Source organism: Corvus brachyrhynchos, unplaced genomic scaffold (genome assembly GCF_000691975.1).
Source record: "Corvus brachyrhynchos isolate BGI_N302 unplaced genomic scaffold, ASM69197v1 scaffold7, whole genome shotgun sequence".
In the NCBI taxonomy this organism is placed as follows: domain Eukaryota; kingdom Metazoa; phylum Chordata; class Aves; order Passeriformes; family Corvidae; genus Corvus; species Corvus brachyrhynchos.
In genome coordinates, this window is record NW_008239054.1 from 2278009 (window position 1) to 2295594 (window position 17586).

A 17586-nucleotide genomic window follows, 5' to 3' on the forward strand; every position below is an offset into this window, starting at 1 on the left:
CCACCAGTAAGTAACACCATGCATGGTTTTCATCTCAGCCTTAAGAACTTTCATTGGTCTCCTATCAAGCCCCACCAGCCAAATCTCAAGTGCCACAGGGAAGGGACTGCACTACACCAGAATGTCACCCCCAAACCTGATTGTCATCAGGTTTCTGGCACAAGCTGATTTGTGTGTTTCTCTTCAAGAAGTATTTTATCAACCTTGACTGGAATAAAAGCACTGACACAAGGGGAAGACCGTCTGCTATTATTTTCCACTTATAAAGAACACAAATCTGCATGATGAGCCAAATTCTCCTATTGCAAAGATTATTTATTACATGAAATAGCTAAAACAGCAGAAAGAAGCCATTCCTGGAATTTATGAGGAAAAATTTTTCTTTAGAGCAGCAAAACATCACCATTGTCCCACTCAGCATATTAACACAGTAAAAGATGGCAGTTGCAAAAATGTGGGGGAGCATATGATTAAATCAGTATTTCTTAAATAGTTTTGGAGTGTGCAAGCTGATATTTTGGAACAATAACGGAGAACATACAATGTTCTGAGCTGTCAGGGTTTCTGAGGAGGCAGATTCAAAGGCCTTGCGTCACAATGCCTCCCAACCTCCAGATTAATGGAAGAGAAGCAAATGGGACAGGGTGTTGTTCTTGAAATTTGGATGAGCTATGATTTTTTTTCTTTTTTCTTTTCTTTGAAGAAAATCCATAATTTAAATGCTGCTGTCATGGAAAACTAAAATTACACAGTACCATACACAGATTTCCTACAAATAATACGAGCTGGTGCATATATGTGTGCAGGTATTTGCATTGTAAATTAAAACATAACATCACCACAAGCTAAAAGAGTTTAGAAAGTTTCTCTAAGAGAAATTCTTCACCTCAGGAAGAGGACCCATGATAATGAAAATCAATGTGGCAGACAGAAACAGCATTTAAACCTTTACCAGCAAGATATGACACATCAAAGGAGTTAAATTGATCTTCCAGCCTTCTGTCCCAAATATCGCTGCTGCAAGATGAGCCTCCCTTTCTTTGTGCTGGCAGCTACACAATGTTCCTGTCCCCATCAGTGTACATTGCATGCTGTCTTTGCCACCACCCTCTCTCTCCATTGCCAGACATCTGACCTACAGCTGAAAATTTGGATTAACAGGAGCAGAGTTTTGCATGGGCAGTGATGCTGTGAAATCAGTAAACCCAAAGAAATGTGGACCCTTGGCTTGTGAGCAGCCACAGGCACTGGGATTTCAGTAAGCAGCATGGCTGAGGCTAAACTTGGTATCATAACAAAGCGTGGGTCTAAATAAAAGCTGCCTTAAACTCCCTGGCAGTTTGCTGCTTCTACGTGAGGACTTGTCAGAGTGCAGCTCTCCTACAGAAACATCCATACCAAATATAGCATGCTGGAGTAAATGCAAGAGGCAATGTTTGGCTTTCTTTTTCTTTTTTTTTGGATGCCGTATCTTAAGGCATTTGTGTATTTGTCGCTCTAGTTCTGCGATTGCCTCAGTTATTAATACAACACAGCCATTTTCAGAAGCTCCAGGTCTTTCTTGAGGCCATGTTTTGGGTAGAGAGACTCTGTCGTGCACCAGGCCCAGAGAAGCTGGTGAGCAAGTTTCTCTCTCAGATGACCGTGAGCCACCAGGAGACGGTGATTACATCACCTTTTCTGCTGCTCTGCTGTTGGTCAGTTGCATAGTTAGTCTCGATTTAGCTGTGTATTCACGCAGGCAGCAAGGTGCAGCTAGGACAGGAAGCAGCCACAATAATACAGACATTTCACCACAGTGGTGCCTTTTTATAGAATGGTAGAATGGCTGGGGTTGGAAGGGACCTTATCTGGTTCCAACACCCAGGAACATCATCTGGTTCCATGGGTGAGACACCTTCCACTAGACCATTTTCTGGCAGCTTCTCTGCTGCCCCTTCCCTCCTGCTCTGTTCAGGATGGCATGTGTTCCTCATGCAGCTCCTGTGACCCGCAGGAACTTTGCAGGCATGTCAAACTGCAGGACCTGTAAAGACAGCAAAGTAGTGACCTTACCTGGAAGCCTAGGTACACCAAAGGTGAAGGCAGAGCTCTCCTGGTTCACAGAATGCCTGGATTTTCACCTATGGGTTTCAAAGCACAGCAGGCAGTAGCCCTTGTAAGGGAGCTTATGGGAAGTTTCATTCTTTGGCCTTTTTATTCCACAGTATTCCTCCTCTGTATCTTCTTTTAAAAAAAATCTTTTTCCTTTGTTTTGTTTGGAGTTGCTCGAACTTCAGCACACCAAGCAGAACGTAGTGAACCCCTTGTATGCCAGTACAAAACCCTTGCTAGAAATGGTTTTGATCGAAGCCAGGCCAGGTCTCACCTGCCCCAATCCATAACCCTTCCAGCTCCCCTGAGGAGTGGCCTTGCTGGAGAACGCTGCAAGCAGCTGAGTCTGGTGTGGCTCCCCGGCAAGCCAGAATAAAACACAGCCACACTCCTAAGTTCTGCTCCGGGTGGGGAGAGGGATGAGATGTCCCAGGGCTTTTGTGTCCCTACAGAGTATGTGGCCACACTGCAAAGTGTGGGTCTCGCTTGCTATGGGGAGGGACAGAAACCGCGTGATACCTTCCCTAATGACCTGTGCTGTAACACCCCTGTGGCTGCCAGAGGGAGGTTTGCCTAAACAAAAGCAAGGCTTTGGACTGCTACGAAATGGGAGATGTCCTAGGAGACTGTGCATGCCTCTGAATGACGGCTGAGGCATCCATGGCCACCAGCGTGGCAGAGCTCACCTGACGCTTCAAACATCGTCAGCAATCTCAGCTATAAGCCCGCACCTTTTCATTCTAAAATGAAAGTATTTTTCTGAGTAATAGGAGTACATTTATGCTTGGAAACAGTAGAACACATAGGAACTTTTTCTATTTCAGTGCTAGAAAAAAGAAGGGGACAAAGCTTCAGGAACTGTTGTTTCTTAGCTGAGCGCTTTTAGACTAAGTTTCGGCCCAGAATGTTTTTTTTTTTTCTGTGACCCAGTGGTAAATTTCTGAACAAAGAACTTTATGACACAGAGACAATACTTGTAAGAAGATTTTAACTCTAGATGTGCTGGAGGTCATTTTGAAAACTTCTGGTATCTTTTCTCCTCACAGCTATGCTTTGCAAATTGATTGAAATCTTCCTTGGGGACTTCTGTAACAAAGTGGGTAAAAATTTAAGTGCTTTGTAATCTCTGTGGGAAGAGATAGTATCAGGTAGAGTAGGTAATTTGAATTACTTAGAGCAATGATGCTTTTGAAAGCCTTACTTCATTCTTGTGGAAACTAGTTGGTAGTAAAATTACATTCCAAAAGCTTCTCTGCATACTCCCCTAATGAACTTCTGATTTACATGCAGTTTGTAGATATGACTTCTTTCTCCTAATGTCATTTCCTTCCTTTTATTCAAGTCAGATTTCTGTTTTAGGGGGAAATATTATGTAGCGTGTATCGCCGCTGTGGAGGAATAATTGCAAATACCTCATTTGTAATCCTTTTGTTCTTCCACTCTGAAACCCCAGGTCTCACTTCTCCATGGAGGAGAGGATATCGTGTTTGACTTATTACAAAGCCTAAAGCATTCTTAGGATTAACTGCAGCTAATCACTAAAAATATGCCTTCTCATTTTGGAACTGTTATGACTCTTCAACATGGGAAAAGTGCTTCGTACTTCGAAATCTATTTCACTTCTAATTTTTGTTTCCCTCCCAAAGGCTGGGCCTGGGCCTCACCAGCATGCCTAATAATGTCATCAGGACTAAGGACATGAGGAGGAGGATGAGGTTTCCAGCACCCAGCAGTGAAACCATGCCAGTACAGGGATCAAAACCCAAAGTGACAGGACCTCAGACAAAGGAGGAGTTGTTCAGGTCTCCACACAGGTGTCTGATAACAGTTCCACCAAGGTGGATTTGAAACTGTGTCACAACTCAGCCTCTTCTCCCCAGTGCCTGTGGAGGCAGCTTCCAGCATGACACATCCCATCTTTGACTCATCAGGTAAGGCTGGGATATCAGTATGAGAATTGGGCAAATATTGACTTCTTTTGCCATAGAGAAACTTTGTTGTATCTATGATACCATATATTTATGTAATATTTTACATGATTTATTATACATGACTATGGCCTGGAATTAGTAGTTTATTGAAGGATAATGCTGAAGAAAGGGATGTCAGATACTGTGCTGGAGTTTAGAAAACTGACCACTAATCTAGCATTTTCCAATAAGTCACCCTGATTTACAGCAAGTAATAAAAGTTGTCTCAAAAAGTAAGTGACATAAACTTGTGTTCCAGGGCATAAACAAGCTTCATGAAAGGTTGGGGTAGGAACAATATCCCCTTCTGACACATTGCTTTATAATTGCAGAATATGAAACTGCTTGCACTGTTCTCTGAAGGGTCTATTCCTGGCACTTTTAGGTACTAGGTAAGTAATTTTTTAAATTTATAGATTCCTCAACTTCTTTCAATGGAAATATAGGTTTTCAAGGACATTTTACACAGGTCAATTGCTATGTAGAGAACAAGAACTTCATTTCCTCAATCACATTTCATGATCGCATTAGAGAGTTCACAGATGCCCAGGGACTGATGAACCACACGAGAAAAACCACGAGACAACTCAGACCAGGAATTGGATTCTGTCTGACAGTTTTCTAACACCTGATGTCTTTAAATCAATGCTTGATTTTTACCTTTTTCCTTTTTTTTAATTGCAGAAGACATGCTTCAATTCAGCTAGAAAATAGGAACTTAAGGAAAGAGCTTGAAAGTCTGTGGCAAGCCTATAAGGACTGATGTGCGACATGATTGTAATGTCCAATTCTAGACTGAAAATCAATGAATAGACAAAGATTCATATTTCTAAGAAAACAGAGACATAAATCTGCAGCCATTTTGGCAAACGATGTCCAGATTTCTCCTGGGGAACATGCAAAGAAGGCCCACTCCTACAGAAAGGCTGTCCCAGGATTATGTCACCTACACGTATCACGAAGGAATTTTCTTCTTGGCTGCTCAGAGGAGGATTTTAAATGTTTGCCTCCCATTTACTCCACAACATTTCATTGCTGACTAACTTGTACTTCTTCACACCATTTTAATTTGATGGCATGTATGGTAATGCAGAGACCTTTCTTTCCTAAGGGAAATTAAGAAAATAATTCATTCTTTCACTCAGTAACTCAGCTGAATTAAATTTGGGTTCATTCTTTTGGGAAAGGTGTTTACCTAGTTCTGTCAAATTAAAATATGAAAGGAAAAATGTCAATAATACTGACCATCTCATCATCACAATTCTTAGTTCTTTCATGCCATGCTTCCTGCACGGAGAATTTTATTTTGCAGAGGAAAAAACTAACAAAAAATCTTAGAAGGCTTAAATCACATCTGATATTTCGGCATATTACTAAATGCTAACATACACATATGTGCATGAAACAAAACTCCAGCAACACAGTTTTCAGTTTGAGTTTGTTTTTTGGTTTCGTTTATAAGATTTTATTTTTAACTTTTTTTTTTACATTTACTTCAATGTGTTTTTGCCAGATGCATTGTATACACAGACAAAGGTGTAATAACAGGACAGGAGTGTCAGCTGCATTCTGTGTCCCTAAGAGACAGAGAAAAAACATTATTTGGAAATTTCTATGGCACAGGGCCCTGCTGGCAGCTGTTGATCTCGTTCCTATCCCTTCCATGTGGTTGTTAACACAAGGACACATGAGGGAATGGCTGAGGACTGGAGAGGCCATGACCAAAGTGAGTATTGATTCTCCTTTTCCTCGGTGTGGCTGTGTAGAAAACATTGATCAGTAGTGCAGCCTGAGAGAAGGCTGAATGAATTCATGGAAGGGAAAGCCCTCTGGGAACTACTGAATACACAGAAAATCAGCCTGGCTCGGGATGTGTCTGAGCTGCAAGTACTTTGCAGCAGAGAGGAGAGGCTACTTGCGTGTCTCTGGTCTCACGCTCCTCGTTCCAACATCAGCTTTTGGGCGTTAGCATTAGCTGTTCTTATTTCATTGTGCTTTTATTTACTGTTGGCAGGAGAGGAGGACTGGAAGCTGCCCAGAGTGCTGGCTGCAGCCACCGAGAGACCTCTCTTTCCCCAGGGCTGGCTGCAGCACAGGATTGACCAGCACTGCAGCTGCCCAGTAAATGTGTTTCATATCCAGAGCAAATTTTCCAGAGTGCCTAAATGGCTTGAAACTCTAGGCTCTGTTGGCCAAGATCAAGTAACTTGCACATATTGGGAAACTGCTTCCAGTTAGCTTTTTCTCTTTTTGTCTCTCTCCCTGTGTTTGTGCATTTTCAATTATGTAGAAATGTATCATTTAGCTCCACTTCTTTTTATTTAAGCAGACAAAGAACAGGGACCTTCAAAACTGCAGAATACCTTGAAATCTTTTAACTTCAACCATTCTGTCTCTGACAGAAAAACATGTATTTCCTTTTTAATTCTCAGTCCCATTAACTGGTACTGGTAACTTTGTACCCACAAGCACAGCACACTAGATGGATATACTGCAGCAAAACAAGTTACATGTTGTATTTAGAAACAAGTACCTTTAAAAAATTTACCTGTCTGCCAAGACTTGGAAAAATGAGAAAGTAAGTTCAGCTCAGTACACAGAGCAGTTCCTCACTGCCTGACTCTCCTGGCTGCTGGGAATGCCTGGCATATCAGGTAACACATGCTGAACAAGAGCCAAAAAGCCCTTCATTGCTTGTAAAAATGAAGCAAGTTCCTTATTGGAAAAAAGCCCTTCTCAGAGGTATTACAGCTGCAGATGATGCTGTAGCCATGCTTCTCAGCCATCAGGCAGAGTGCCTGCCAGGGACCAGCTTTCAGCAGTGTCGGTAGGTAAGATGTATAACAGGGACAAGTCCAGTTGTCTTGTGCCAGAGCATCCTGCCTTTCTTTATACCTTCATTGCCCAAACAACACACACAAACAGCAAACATTTACGTGAAACAAGCAGTAATTAAATGCACCTTTTTACCTGTTCACAGTCTGCTGTCAGGAGAGCCCCTGAGTCACCTTGCACTGTTTTGACCTCCAGTTCTCTCCTGACTCATCTACAGCTCTGCTGTTTCACATTGGGAGATCTTTCAGTTTTGGCTTTGCCCTGGCACTAGCATCTGGTGCTGTTCTCTCCTGGTGTGACTGCAACTGGCTGCCCCTTCCTGAGGAAAAGAGATGATTTTTTGAGGCTGTGGTGATCTGGTGTGGTAAGTGCTGTACAGTCTCAGATAGGAGGTCTTGACTAGCAGAGTCTCCTGTCTGTCTAAGACCTTCCAAGCTGAATGCCTTTGTAAGCTCCTCCTGGGCTTGAGAGAGGTGTCAGGTGCTGGGTCTCTTTCACACTGCAGGGTTTGTAACATCTGGCCAATGCCATGGGTTATAACAGTAAATGACACCACTTACAGCCAACATCTCCAGGGATTTCTCTGAGTTCAATCTCTAATCTCTCAGGCTTCGGCACCCCGTATCTGTCCATCATGCTTTAGAAATGACAATCCTAGTGATTTTGACATTGAGGATTCATGTGAAGCTGGTGCAGAGGCTGGTAAGAGGCTGCCCTAACCCTCTGGGCCAGGGAGTGTCACATTCTCTCTGCATTTAAATGGAAAGTGGAGAGGCTACGAAGGGTCAGACACACATCTCTATGTTCCCACTTTCTTCTGTGTCGTGGGACTGTGTGCACAACTGGCGATTACAGATTGTAGTGGTTTGGTCCAAAATACTCATTACTGTTTATCTGCTGTGAGATAAGAATTAGGAGAAATGCAAAACAGGCACCAAACTTGAAAGAATATAAAGAAGTTTATTAACAGACCTAAAAGAAGAAAAAAAAAATTATACCACCTTCAGAACTCTCCTCCTCCCCCCACCTTCCTCCCTTCTCCCACTGACAATGTGAAAAGACAACCCTTAAGATGTTCAGTCTGTTTACCACTTCCATAATAACCTTGTTCAGTCCATTTAGAAAGAGAAGTCTCTTCTTGCTCATGCTATGAAAACATTATCACAACGAGACAGCCGCCCACTTCCAAATATTGTTCAGTCCATTTAGGAAGAGGAGTCTCTCTGCCTGCGTGTGAGTCCTTTCCCCCGACTTGCAGCTTTTCCCGCAACTGCTTTCGAGGGTCCACTCTTGAAGTTTTTTGGGGTACAATTTTAAGGTTGAGCCGTTCAGAAACAAAAACAGAGGCCCTTCTCCTTCCCTGGGAGCAAAGGGTCTTCATCATCTTCATCGTTAGGACTATCTCTGGGAGCATCTCTTGGATCACAGAGGTGATCACAACTTTAAGTGGCTTAGAGAATTGTCCATATTCAAACTGGCCAGCTGATAGGTTCTATCAGTTCCCAGAGGAAACTGTAAGCACCCCTTAGCAAGGACGTGCCTTCCGGGACTATGCTTGCTAACCTATGACACAGATGTAGCCCTGAAACTCACACCAAGCTTCTGACCTGTTCTATGCAACACATCATGTCCAGCATGACTGTAATGTCTTCTGTTTTACTCACATCCAGCTCTGTCTCCTGCTTTTTTTAACTCCTCTCCCAGGAATTTCTCTTAGGCAGAGTTTTTCTTCCATTATTCAAACTCAAATCACATTTCACCACTGTTTTGCTCCACATCAAAGCCTGTAACCTCACCCCCTTTGCACTTAGGGCTCCCAAAAGCCTAGAAAGCTGCTCTGAGGAAGCTGGTCTCTGTGGAGCTGGGCAATGAGCTGGGGTGGCTGTACACATTCCTGTTATTGAAAGCAAACAGACCCGTCCAGGCTGTTTGATTTTTTTTCCTCCCAGGGATTTGGCTGGGCTATGTCCCTGCCAGCTCACTGTTTTCCCTGTCTGACAGTGTTTGCTGTGGGCAGTCATGCTTGGCCAGAGGATATGCTCCATGGCTCTGCTCAGGCAAGCCTGTCTCCCACATGTTCAACGTATGTTGTATAAACAATGCCAGACCTTTGCTGGAGCTACTGGGTGGATGCTTAAGAGAAATGCTGGGAGTCAGCACAGGCACATCCCTCAGTGCCCATTGTGGGCAGTAAGTTACAGTGATTGCCAGAGCCTCCCTGCTGGGCTGTAAAGGTTTCACAAACAGCCCTTCTGTGTGGTGCTCTCTGCAGCATGCCCAGCTCGCTGTATTCCAGAGGCATTGCTGGGCACTACCCTCTCCTCACCTGAGAGCTTTGGGGGCCCGGTGACATGTGTCATACTTGTCTGAGCACTCAGCAGTGACATCTTTGTGATGCTGGCTGATCTCTCAAGGGCTGGATCTGTTTCTCTCAATAATTTCACTTGCACTCTGGAATCTCACAAGCAGCTCTTGTTTTTAATTATGGGCTCCATAATGTTTCCAAATATATGCATAGTGTCAGAGATCTTACATCTGAAACATAAGGCTCAGTTGCCCCATATTTTTATTTTCGATTTTGAGCACAATTACTGAGTCCCTCTGGAGTCTTATTCTGTTCAGGCCAAGTTTTCAAATAACTTTCTTGATGGTTCAATTCTTCCAAGTGTTATTTGAAAATAATAAGTAACTCTCACGAGTTACTTCTTGTCCTTTTTGCTCAGTGAGAGTGAAAAGTTTTACTTCGGTGTTTTCTCACTCTCTTTCACAGCCAAGTCCCTTCTGGCAGTTTGCCTGCTTCATTTCCAGGCTGTCTTTCTGTGTCTACTGCACTGGCTGATGACATAAGCTCTGTCCCACCTCTCAGAAAGGGACAGTTTATCTCCAGCTGCAGTTCATCCCTTTGGAGTAGCACTGCTACTGATGATAATAAGAGAGAAGTCCTATTAGAGCCTGTAGCAAACATCCCTCAGGTAGCTGCAGCAAATGAGGAAATATTTAAAGGTGAGCTATGTCCTAATATCATCTTCTGGAAAGGACTTTATGTTTCATATATTTCATGTTATTGCTCTGAGAGACTAAACGAGGGAGCACACTTCCAACTGAAGTGCTTGTGGAAATTAAATCCACATTTAAATGAATTTGAAACTTTTAATGCAAAATTGAGCACTTGGAAATTTTGCATCAACTCCCACTTAATTAAAATTAATAAGGTTTCAGAGAGTTCTAGTTGGGATGGATGAGGAAGGAATTTGGCCTTAAATGTGTAATTAAAATACAATTACATTGGAAGGAAGTAATTACTGAGGTTGTACCTCAAAAGCATACCTAATGGGCTATCAGGAGAAAAGGTTTATGCGTTTGGTTCACCAGCTATATAAGATATAAAAGGATGTAGTCACTGAAAGAAAGAGATACTAGCAAGACCATTTAGGTAGATAGTAGCAGCTCTTTTATGGTCAAATCACTCTGGCTACATTTAGCAAGGGGACTGCTTCATCTTAGTTTGGGGTGTGCAAGCACCCCCACAAGTTTTCCTTCTGACACATTTAGTTGTTTCCCAGCCCTCTCACGGGGTTGTGAGGGAAGCATTGTTCAGCCAGCGTCAGACATCTCTGGATGAGGGAAATGTTAGCACTGAAAGAACTCAGCTGTCTGATTTTAGGAACTGTTTGACAAAAGCATACTCAAAGTGAAGGGCCTAATCTAACCCTGGTTAAAATCAGAGAACACTTGTCTTGCTCCCTGCACCTGTCTGCATGAAGCCCTGAGCACAGAACCAGAATTGTGGTGTCAGTTATGCACAAACCTACACTTGGTTTTCTTTTTACATTATTGCCCTGGCACACCTATGAAAAATGGTTTAATAAATATGACATTCCACAACATGCACAAACCAGACAGATTTGGGAGGTAAAGTCGAAGTGTGAGCATTAAAACTGAAGCCACTTTATGCTCTGTGGAGACAGAACAATCCATCATTCATTTGATTGTTTTTGTTTTGTTTGGCTTTTTTTCTTTTTTTTGGGTAACGCGATAGGCTTTGGTTTTAAAGTCAGTGTTGAGGTTTCTGTTGACTGTCTTGGAGTTTGGATTAGGTTCATGGAAATAAATGGATTATACTTTATAATAAATTATGTAGGTAGTCAAAGATGCACAGTTCACAATCCCATTTGGATCACCTCCTTTTCAAAGGTTCAGAGTTATGGATTACATTGAATGGCCTGGAACACCTGGGTAAGTTTAAATCACATCAAGATGAATTGATTGTAAGTTTTTGATTTAACCTTGGTTCTTCACATAACTTTCTGGGGTTTTTAACTGTGATTTTCACAAGTACAGTATGTTTTCTAAAAGGAGTGTGGGAGAGGGAATGTGCGTGTCTCGGCTGTGCAGTGTCCCCTTTGATACAGTATCAAACACAGTGTAAGTAGCCCGATGTTTTAATCAACAGATACATGTTCTTGGCAAGGCAGTGAATTTAGCACTTACTGAAATGCACTCTGCTGAACTGTTGACATTCACTTCTTAGTCAGCCTTTTATTGGTAAAGAGAAACATACACTTTGTATTGAGGATTTAGCTCAGTAAAATAAAATTCTGTGACAGTAATTTCTCTCAATCCTTAAATTCCCTGCAGCAATGCTTGTTACATGGATAAGAAACATGTAGAGCTTGGCTTAGCCTTTTTCACACCAAAACCAGATGTGTTCAGTAATAGTCAACCAGGATATTTTTCAAGCTTTTTTTTCCCCATTTTTAATGCAATACTGAAGATGTGGGATTGCCAGTGTTGTGGTACTTCATCATCTAGGATGGTTTCCACATTAGAACTCCTGAAGAAGCCTGAGAAGGGGTATTTCATGTACAACATTATCAGGACTTGTCAACAGGCAGGACTGAGTGAAGTCAGCCTTCTGTGGCTATAATAGCACAAGAGCTTCCTTCCCTTAAATAGTTTCTTTCTTTTCCCCTAGGGTCTTGTAGCAACTCACACCTGAAAAAGCAGCCTTTATGTCTTCCTTAGGCTAATTAAATACGGATTCAAGCAGAGGAGCAATATTGCTAAGTGTCCGTTCGTTAACTTGTTGGTCTCTGAAGATTCTCACATTTCAGTCGTGACCGACGTAAGTGTCAGCAGAGTTCTCAGCCATGGAAACCACATCTGGAGAAATCCCACCTCTCAAAATAACAAAACTCTTAAGGATTTACATGGGGTGATATTAACTACCAGGATCAAATAAATGTGGCGAAAACATACTCCCAATCACAAAGGTCACTGAAAAGCCACACAGGTTTGGCTTATGCTGAGTTTTGCCTTTTTGTACCCATATGAAACATTTTTTTAATGCTTCCAGAGTGGGTGGAGAAATTTATCAGGGAAACTAAAGGTCTGAAGTACACAGCTGAGACAGGCAAAGACTATTGCTGTGTAACTAGAATGTATGAGGGGTTTATGTTCGAGAATATCAGGATTTGGCATCAGTTTTGCGTAGGGACATGGGATAATGCTTACTTCCTTTTTTCTTTTTTCTTTTACTCATTAAAGGCAAAACACAAATCTGTGCATTTTAAAGCAGCTTTCTGAAATTTCATGGCCTTATAATTGCAATCTATCAGACTAAAAACTAAATCTAAAATTAGACATAAAAATCACAATATTACCAGTCCTGGATTTAAGGCTTATATTGCTGTGAATTTCTACAAAAATATCTAAGAATCAATTTAAATGCTAATGGACTTGTTTGCCATAAAACTAGGCATTAGTCATACTCAATAGATGCTTCAGAGCCGCAGTATTGGTGTCTCCTTCACTGGACTTCACTTGTGACATTAAATTTAGAGATGTTGCTGTATATCGCAGACCTATGCAAAACAGGGGGTTCCCTGAAACCCTGCGGAAAGCAGCTCCTCAAAACCTGAAATTGCTCATGTGGACTTTGAAAATCTAATCGTAGAGCCAGACATGAACTTGTGGATTCCTGAGGAAGAGTTAAAGGCAGAAGCACTTGTCTCTTCCTGCCCAGTACCTGGTGACTTGCTGTGGTCACCAGCTTTGCCTGTGGGATGTCCTCTATATATTTCAGACACTTCAAAACCCTCTGCCAGCCTTTTTCAGTCCCTTTGGGTTGCACTTCTTTGGGGGCCACAAATACTTCCCACTTCAGATGGTGGTGAGATTACAGCCCATTAGAGGCTCTTTCCATTTAAATCAGGACTAGCTGCATCATTGCTTGTGAAAAGCACATTCTGTGACCTCTATCACACCATCTAGTCCAAGACCATGTGATAGAGGGGACAGTGAGGTGGCTCCTTTGCCTGGCACACAACCAGTGACCTTGTTAAACTTTTGATGTGAGGACCTGGGAACAGCACTTTCCCACACATTTTCTGAAGCAATCATGGGCAGTGCTGTACAAGCAAATGGCCCTGGCTCAGGCCATCCACACAGACCTGGAGCATCTCCGTTCACAATCACTACCAACTCATTCCTGAGCTGATGAAATCAAGTTTGTTGTGAGGCTGTCTTGTGTCCAGGCTCTCCAGTGTCAGGAGATGACTTGGTGTAGATTCCTGGCTCTCTGCTATCTGGCTTTCATCTCTGTTTGATTTTCAGGCATACTCACTGGATACATCCATCTGAGAAAACTAAGATGTAGCTATGGACACACTGTCATGTATGCAGCACACAATAGTTGTGACCCCTTACCCCAGTCTGGCCTGTGCTGACCAGCACCCATCCGTCAGTTCCTGGACAAGATGTAAGAGTGAAGCTCAGGACCATTCCAAGTACACAATGCTGGGAAAAAGTTGTTGAATCACATGGGCAAGAAAGAACTGTTCTGTGCCAGGGAACAACTCCAGATATATTTAATTCATTGTTATATTTGTAGCATTTGAAGCCACTTTCATTTGATCAAAGTTGTTTGGAAACTGCCTAGCAAATCCCAAGGTCATTTGGGAGAACTGGCAGGGAAAAAAAGGAGCGAAAAAGCAAATAAACACATTTGCCAGTAGCAGTTTTTGCTAAATAGCTAGGCTGGGAAAAAAAAAAAGGGAAGAAAACTTCCCTCCTGGCACTGGGTTGGGTCAAAATAGGGCAACCACAGGCAACCACAAGCATGTTCACGATCTGCAAAATGTGTATGCAAGGAAAAGAAAGATCCAGGAACGACGAGTTGAAGGAGAGTGAGAAAGTTGCTCCAGTGGAGCTGTTGATGGAAAAAAGCTGTTCCTGGTGTGTCCCCACATAGCAGAGTGCACTCAACGAGACAGCTGAAATGGCTTTGGACTTTCTGTCAGAAGAGGAAACATAATTTTGCAATGCAGTCCAGCCTGAAAGAGGATGGAGGGGCAGGACAAGGAGCCACGCCCTGCTCAACCTGGTGGTAATACAGCCTGTGAGACAGAGAAAATAGGGCAGTTCTGGAGAACCAGACACTTTACAAGCCCAGCAGCTGCACAGTGCGTGGTGCCATCTCGTTTGTACTGTATTTCTGCAGTGGTTATACCCAAGAGAGCTGTGGCATGGGGGTGGCTTCCCTGTGCTCAGTGTCAGGCATCCCAAAGGAGCAGAGAAACGTGGCCCCTGCTGGCAGACACTCACACCAGAGAGCAGAGACACCTTCACTCCCTTTCCGCTGGCAGAGGGAGGGAGGGATAGGGAACCACGGCATTCCCCCCTTCAATGTCTCAGTGAGCTCAACAGCCTTGGATGGGACCAAGGTATGGGGACATTTTCCTGCACCACTTCTGAACAACTGGAGACTCATTTTCATCCTGTTGATTGTTCATCACATTGATTGTTAGTGGGTTTGTAATTTAAATATTAAAGGACAGCTTCAGAATTAAGCAGACAGAAACCTTAGTCCTTTTTCATTAAGAAAACATCTGGAGGCTTTTTTGCCCTCCTGAACAAGGTTTGAAAAGACAAGTTATCCTCATAAAATCTTACAAACGCCCACAGGACAATTTTACTTTGAAGTATCAATGTGACAGGGCAAAAGCAGAACAATCTGATACTAATGATTTCAGTCACCATCCTAATGCTTCATGTTTTAAAGATCATTTTGCAATAAAGACATCATGATTTTACAGTCACATTAGAATAATAAACCATAGCACTTACTGAGTACTTTTCCTCTAAGACATGAAATAAATTGGAACAATAAGTGTTTTTCTCATTTTAGAGTTGGAGAAACTGAGGCCCAAGGATGTGACCTTCTCATAGCACAGTCTGGGAGAACCTCACCTGCCTCCTTGTTCCAGGGCTGCCCTTTGGGTCATACTATCCCTCACCTGCTAGTCCAGACAAGATGACTGATGACAACTCTCTGCAGGAGAGAGCAGATGCAGATTGATGTTCTCTCTCCCTCCTTTGTAACTTCAGGCACTTCACCAAGACATCTCAGATAGGAATATGAAACTGTCATTAGGAAAAAAAAATAAAAGCAGAAGGAATAAGTGTCAGGATCTATTCACAATAGACAAATTGAATACAATTCATCAGACCTGCTGATATTCTCTGGAGGGAGGTGGGGTGGCCACTGAGTCAACTTTTCCCATCATTTTTGCTGGCACTTTCTTCTGTCCTTTCATCTGCATGAGAAAAGCAGTAGTGTTGTCCCCAGCCTGGGTGCTGCATGTCACCTGGTCCCACAACAGGCTCCCTCACAGGCATTACAGTCCCCAAGAGGAGGGGAACACAAGGGCGTGCGGCTGGTACTGAGCATCCCTTTGAGCGCAGCGAGCACTAAGGCGGGAGGCCGATGATATGTCAGATTTCTAATTAACATTCACCAGTCTCCAACCTGGCTCAATTCATTATTCATCTGCAAATTTTCCTCCCTAAGTTCCTACTTTTCTTTTGCTTTCACCCACTAAGCAAAACTATTCTTTTCCCCCCCAGAAGCTCCATCCACATCTCTGCTAATATGTCATACTCAGACTGTGACAGAAGAGAAAGAAATGGTTACAAACCAGGTCCCGGAGCAGTCATCAATATTTACAGGAGTCTGACAATGACTTATCTTAGACCATTTACATTTAAACCACAGAAATGCAAATGAAGTATTGTTTGCATTGTGAGCAGCAAGGATGGGATATTCTTACACTAGCAGAGATCTGTTGCTCTTCCAGAAATATTTCTTTTTGGTCCTGCCCTGGCATCTCTCTGTAACATGCAGTCAGGAAGTCGCTTAGGAAAGGCAATACAAAAGACAGAGTGGGCTTTCTGGCTCAGAAACAGGTGTAGGTTGCTTAAAATTTTGGCAGAGGAGAGAAGGGAGGAAAAAGTCTTTGCAGCAGTTGTTCACCATCAGAGCCTCTGCTGCGCTCTTTTGTGGCAGTTGCCCAGTGAGCCAGTGAGTGCTGAACTGATATAAAAGATTGATCCAGATAAAATATTTAGGGATTGACATGATTAAATATGCAGGGTATGAAATGAACGTTTCACTCTCCACCATTCTTCTCCAAAACATGAGCCCATGTATTGCACACTGTGGGTAAGATGGCATGGGGATAAAAGGAAAAAGAAGGAAAATCTCTTAAGTGGGGGGTCTCATTTTGAGCCTTCAGAGGAAAGAGAGTTCATACTGATGGGAACATAATCCTCAAGATGAGGTTTCAGTGCAGGGTGCCCACAGGGAGCAGGAGTGCTGCCTGCCTCCCTGCTGCCCTGGGGAAGGGCCTGCAGGTGCTCTCGCTGTGATGGTTGTACACACTCACCGCAGCATCCTGGCCCTGGGACACTTGTTGAAAGCCGTCCAGAGCATCAGATGGCACATCAGAGAGCAGAAAGCAATTTCAGCCATGTGATTGCTTCTGGTAGCAGCACTCATTGCCAGTTCAAGGTTGTCAGCCTCCCAAACTGACTTTTATTCTCAGCTAGGGTTGTTGTTGGCTTTTTTTTTCTTTAACACAGCAATCTTTATGCTAGGCATCATCTGCAGAATTGGCTGCAAAGATATAGATTATCATTCCATCAAGTTTGCTAGATCTGAATCTTCTTGTTTATTTGTCTTTGCATGACTGAGAAATGCACTCAGGGCTGCTCTGGAAGTAGAGGCTACCCTCAGGAATAAGGAAAAGTCCCATGAGTGTAAGAGAGAATTTCACTACATCTTGGATGTGTGAGATGTGGGAGGACAAACCCCCTCTTTTTTTGTTGCTTGCTCATGTTGCTGTGTATGAGTTATTTCCAAATGATGAAAGTGATTGCCAGGAGTAGACAGGTTGTTATGAATGGCATAGCTTTTGAATTCTGCTTATAATTACCCTTCTTTCATGTATATTTTTCCTTTTATTTATTTATTTATTTATTTATTTATTTATTTAAAAAATTTTATTTTTAGGTCCCGTATCTAGTTCATTTCTTGCCTTATGTGTGAATTCTGCTTATAATTACCCTTCTTTCATGTATATTTTTCCTTTTATTTATTTATTTATTTATTTATTTAAAAAATTTTATTTTTAGGTCCCGTATCTAGTTCATTTCTTGCCTTATGTGAAAGACTTAGTAGTCCATTGCTTGATTTCCATACTAATTAAGTACGTGACTTCTCTAAATAGCTACCACATCCTCGCTGACTTAATATGTACTTTTATACCCTTAGTAATGATCTGATAACAGTGTCAAAGCAAGACACAGAACAAGAAACTGTGGGGATTAGATATCAAGGAGGACACTA

At 42.5% G+C, this 17586-nt stretch overlaps 1 long non-coding RNA gene across 5 annotated transcripts in view; it reads left to right on the forward strand.

Annotated features, from left to right (window-relative positions):
• The window catches only part of LOC108447882, an 85520-nt gene extending 68295 nt beyond the window's left edge, over positions 1-17225 (forward strand). Inside the window, exons 4-8 of one of the 5 annotated variants that reach the window (XR_001863583.1) lie at positions 3741-4025; positions 4397-4456; positions 4749-7263; positions 11875-12024; positions 15088-17225. This is a non-coding gene — a long non-coding RNA (uncharacterized LOC108447882). Of the gene's footprint in view, positions 1-3740; positions 4026-4396; positions 4457-4748; positions 7264-11874 lie in introns of all 5 variants that reach the window. The other 4 variants (XR_001863582.1, XR_001863584.1, XR_001863581.1 and 1 more) reach the window with 4 other exon arrangements.
• Positions 17226-17586: the final 361 nt, after the last annotated feature.